A 5643-nucleotide genomic window follows, 5' to 3' on the forward strand; every position below is an offset into this window, starting at 1 on the left:
TAGTGCCATTCATAAAGAAGCTAGTATGGACAAAGGGAAATAATATGACTCAGCTGCCAAATATTAAAAGAATTATGGTCAGTTTTTAGACTCATCTAGGTCAACGTTTCCTTTTAAGGAAGTAATTTTATGACTTTACTTGTTTGTGTTGTAAATTATCTCACTTTTATTTTATGGTGGCCTGCTTATGTGTTCTAAAGATACGTGATCAAATCCAAATCCTAATAGAAGCATAGTTTATATCTTCCTGACATATTTCTAGGAAATCATTATAAGTCTAGCTCAATTGCATAATCAATCATTAAACAATTTGGATGCATGAAGGAAGTGGGAATAGTTGCTATCTTGCAATGAACAGAATGTGAAAAACCTATGGCACAAGAGAACAAGCCAAATGTGCTAGTTAGTTAGACCAGATTCTGTAACATTAAAGATTTCTGGAAATAAATAGATCGTTGTTTCGGGATTAGACTTTTTTTTTTTTAAGTATTGTTATATAAGAAGTTTCATTGGAAAGTCATTTGCTGTAATGAGATTTAATGCCAAGATTAAAATAGGTATATGCTCAGTCTGATATTAAAAGTTGAAATATATCTCACTGCATTTATTACCTGAGCCATTCAATAAGATAAAATAAAAACATCTTCGGTTCCATGTGCCTGAATTATGTTTCAATTTTGCAGCTTTAAAAACACTACAAATATATAGCAGCTGCCCAAACTTAATTATAGTGGTGTTTCTTAAACCCAGTGAAGAATTCTATAAGCCTGTTTTCCAAGTTTAAAATTTAGATATATACAGTTGTTGTAGTGTGAAATGTTGCATATAAAATCTAAGATTGGAGAGACTTTTTGTCTATATGTGTGAATGTTAAATTTCTTTCAAATTACTGCTTATAATTTTAGACTAGAGAGTCCTAAAAGTTAAAAAATCTTTTTTAAAATACGTCAAGATGAAAGGGTAGAAAGAGAGAGAGTTTATATTAATATTAAATATTATATATCAATAGTCTTACACTTAGTAATTACTCCATTAGTATTTGTTGATTTGATTTTCATTCACCATTACAATATAAATTTTAAAAATGTTGCCTATCAGCAACTTTAATCATCAGAAAAATTTGAAACATCAAATCAGAGTTTTAAAAAATTATGTCTTAAAACTATTATTTGCATAAACAATTTTTTTATAAATGATAAAGATCAGTGTGCTATTATTACAGTATGCATTACATTGTAAGCATCAGTCATCCATAGAATGAGGCAAAGTGTTTTTTCATTTCCCAAAGAACCACAATAAACTGGTTCCATCATCAACAGATCCTGGAAAATATGAGTAGGCGTTTCGCTGCCGACAGAATGGATGTGTCCATTGACTATCAGGATGATCTTAGCTAGGGGCAGGCTGCACTGGAAAGGCTATTCATGGAGTTATCAAGTTGCTGGTCCTGTTCGGTAGGTCGACAGAACTCAGCCATATTATCTAGACATTTATTAAAGCTTCAGTTTAAACAGGTATTCAAAACTGTATTAAAATCTGGACCTTCTAACATGTCTCTAGTTTCATTGAGCAGCTTAATCATGGTGACAACTCTAGGAGAAAGCCCACAGGCCTGAACTGCTAATGAAGTTTCTTCATTTGGCATTATATAATGACATAATAAAGATTTAGATCCATCTCTATTAATCCAAGAAGAAGATTTATGCTGCTCAACAAGACTTCTGATTCCTTTTACTTTTTCCTCCAAATCCAAAAGGGAAAGAAAATGTTTAAGAGAAACACTTCCTAAAAGCTTTTGCATCGCTTGCTTACTGACAGTGGTCAGCTCAGTCAGGCCATCTCCAAGGAGATGCTGAATACTTGATAAATACTGCTGTTCAACATCTGGGGGAGCTAGAATTGTGGTGCCTTTTTTTTGCAAACTATAATATTATCCAGATATATGTAGCCACCAATTATGTTTAACCAGACTCATAAAAAACAACCAGCATACAAGTACTGTATAAAGCTACAATACTTCTTGTGAAACTTATTATCTTCAGATCCTCCCTTATTTCTAGCTTGTTTGCAGGCCTGTTTTTCAGCAGAATTGTGAGGCTCTCAGAATTGAGTTGCTGCATTAAGGTCTCTCTTAGTGTTGGAAGCATGGACAGCACGGTCATATTACACATCCTCTGGTTACTTTCAAAATGATACTGCCATCTTATTTGAGCAATGTACTCTGCAGCCTCCCTCTCTTGTATTTCTCTGATTTTCTTCTGTCCGTGTTTCCCCAGGATATGCACTCTTCCGAGAGCTGTGTCCAGGAAGATGCATTTCTTTTTGTGATATTTCAGAAAATTCCACATAGCTGTCAGCATCTTTGGCCCCAGAGCTATGAGCTGCCTAGGGGTTGGCGGGTGGTTCAGCAGGAAACCATTCCTTCATCACCAGCCCCGGCTGATGCAGTGGGTGTCTGCAAGAAATCCCAAATCAATGTTATGTAGAGCCTGTCACCAGAGTGGGACAGGAATGCATAGTGGAGCTGAGCAGCTTCGCTGACTGTGGTTACCTCTGCGTTGCCTCCACCACTCACTTGCCTGGAGTGCACAGACAAATGCCTTTTTAAAACAATCATTTAAAAAACGATTATGCACATGGACTTCACCAGACAGAATACACAGAAATCAAATTGACTACATCTGTGGAAAGAGACTGTGGAAAAGCTCTGTATCATCAGCCAAAACAAGGCCAGGGGCAGACTGTGGAACAGACCATCAATTGCTCATCTGCAAGTTCAGGCTGAAGCTGGAAAAACTTATAACAAAACCAAGAGAGCCAAAAGATGACCTTGAACATATCCTACTTGCATTTAGGGATCATCTCAAGAACAGATGTCATGCATCAGACACTAATGACTGAAAACCAGAGAGTTGTGGGATGACATCAAGAACATAATATAGAAAGAAAGCAAACAGTAATTAAGAGACAAGGAAGAAAGAAAACACCAAAAAGATGTCAGAAGAGACTCTGAAACTTGCTCTCCAACATAGAGATGCTTAAGCAAATGGAAGAACTGAGTAAGTAAAAGAGCTGACCAGCAAATTTCCAAGGGAAACTCAGAAGGACAAAGTCAAATATTATATTGAAATGTGCAAATATCTGGAGTTAGAAAACTGAAAGGGAAGAACATGTTCAGCATTTCTCAAACTGAAAGAACTACAGAAAAATTCAAGCCTTGACTTGCAATATTAAAGGATTCTTTGGGCAAAATATTGAATGATGCAGAAAGTATCAAAAGAAGATGGAAGGAATACACAGGCTCACTTTACCAAGAAGAAATGATCAATGTCCAACCATATAAAAAGATGGCATATGATAAAAACTCAATGGTAGTGAAGGAAGATGTCCATGGTGCACTGAAGACATTGGCAAAGAACAAGACTCTCAGAATTGATAGAATGCAAATTATTGGATATTTGATTTAAAAAATTATATTTAAAAATTCTTTGAATCACAATGGCTGGATAATCAAAGCTCAAACAGAAAAAGAAAGAAAAGGGAAAAAAGGATAATCTGGTACAATTTGATGAATTTGACAAACACCTATGGAAGCAATAGCTCAAAAGAGTGAACAAATCTTCACAGTGAGGATCATTCCCACCTCCTCCGAACACAGAGAAGACAGAGAAGGGCAACTTGGACATTGGCTACCCAGAATGGGGGGAGGGGAGCTACAGAAGCAAGAAGTGACTGGCTTATAAGCTTTCAAGAGGTAACCTAGATCCAGAGGGCATGGAGCAAGGTAGACTCTCCACTGAGTAGTATCCGAACTGCCTAGTCAGGGCCCATGAAAGGAGATGCAGATAGGACTCTTGTGATACAATAGTGAATAATTGTTATCAAGACTCTAAGGGCTAGAAAAGTAAAGGTAGATGTTTTGGGGCAAAGGAGGGGAGTGATTAACCTTGCAAACTAGGAGTGGAGGTCCCTGGGACCATCAAAGGAGAAAATCAGAGAACAGAACCATACCCAGAGAAGCAGTGATGCCAGGAATGGAGGCAAAGATGTTGATGTGGGGAGATGGATTGGCTAGAGACTTTGGACCCAGAGAGAGAGAGAGGGGTGGTATGTGGATAACCAGAGGGCAGGCTTGTGGTATATACCCTTGGGTTGATGGATGATGCATGCAAGGGATTGTAACCATGGCAAGGAGAACAGACAACAACCAGAGATTGACAAGAGTGGCAACACCACCTGGAACTCAGTTGACAGATAGCAGAGTCCAAAACAGAACAAAACTGCAACAACGAATTCAAAGAAGTTGGGAGGTCAACCAAAGTTCAAAATAATAACTATATACGATAGGATGAATCTAAAGCTAATGTTCTCCTATGTAAACTATCACATAATTCGCAATAAAACATTAAAAATAAATAAATAATAAGAAAGAACCAAAATCCTGTCTTTGGAATCTTGGTTTTCCTTGCATTATATTATAAAATAGACACTGGAGGGGGAAAGAAAGGAACAGTCAGAAATATCACCATAAAAAGCTTGTAAGTCCGTCTTCTGCCTATGACTGATTGGAATAACCTAAAATTGGGCTACAACATGCCCAATGAAGGAGGCTTCCTGCAGAGCCTCTGCGTTACATAAGAACTATAGGTGGAGTCCTGAACCCCATCCAGAATCTTCAGAGATAGGAAATTTCTACTTGAAAGGACGAGCAGACCAGCCTGGAGCAGCTAGAAGAACAGAAGATACATCTTAAAAGAAAGACCTACAGGAAAAATACAAAACAATAGAGGCAGACTACAAGAACAAGCAAGTTGCTTGCCCAGGAGACATCAAGACAAGTGGTCGGATCCCCTCGGTGCAAATCCCCTTCCAAGACTAAGACTCAATGGGAATACATGCTCTGATTGATGACCACATTAGTCACCGATAAGGGGAAGTAAGGGAAAAACAGCAATGAAGCTGCAAGCTAAGCCCTACAATGTTCAATAGACTCCTGTGAACCCAGGTGGAAACCCGGTTGGCTAGCAGTGTGGCAAGACCTGGGGACTCTTGGGCCCAGAGTCAGTGACATAGCCACAGAGGACTAGAGTGGAGAGTTAAGCATCCAACTGATAAGAAGAGAGGGCATATGCATAAGAACACCCACACTTCCAGAAAATACCCACTTTACCTGGCTTCAATGACTGGATGATCAGAACTCAACTAGAAGAAGAAAGAAGAGGGAGGGAAAAAAAAGTAACCTGATACAATTAGATGAACTTGACCTACACCTATGGATGCAGTAGCTCAAAAGAGGGAACAAATCTTTACAGCAAGGATCATGTCCACCACCTCCATACACAGAGTAGACAGGAATGGGCAACTTGGACATTGGCTACCCAAAATGGAGGTGGGGGTGGGGGGAGGCTACAAAGGCAAGAAGTGACTGGCTTACAAGCTTTCAAGAGGGAACCTAGATCCAGAGGACATGGAGGAAGGTAGACTCTCCACTGAGTAATATCCAATCTGTCTAGGCGGAGCTGATGAAATGAAATGCAGATAGGTTTCTTGTGATACAATAGTGAATAATTGTTATCAGGACTGATTGTGAGGGTTAGAAATGTAAAGGTAGACATTTTGTAGCAAGGAGGGGAGTGATTAACT

General features: G+C 38.6%; 1 pseudogene; it reads right to left on the reverse strand.

Moving 5' to 3' along the window:
• Window positions 1-1202: 1202 nt before the first annotated feature.
• LOC102831319 lies at window positions 1203-2360 on the reverse strand (annotated as a pseudogene).
• Window positions 2361-5643: the final 3283 nt, after the last annotated feature.

Source organism: Chrysochloris asiatica, unplaced genomic scaffold (assembly GCF_000296735.1).
Source record: "Chrysochloris asiatica unplaced genomic scaffold, ChrAsi1.0 scaffold00295, whole genome shotgun sequence".
Taxonomy (NCBI): domain Eukaryota; kingdom Metazoa; phylum Chordata; class Mammalia; order Afrosoricida; family Chrysochloridae; genus Chrysochloris; species Chrysochloris asiatica.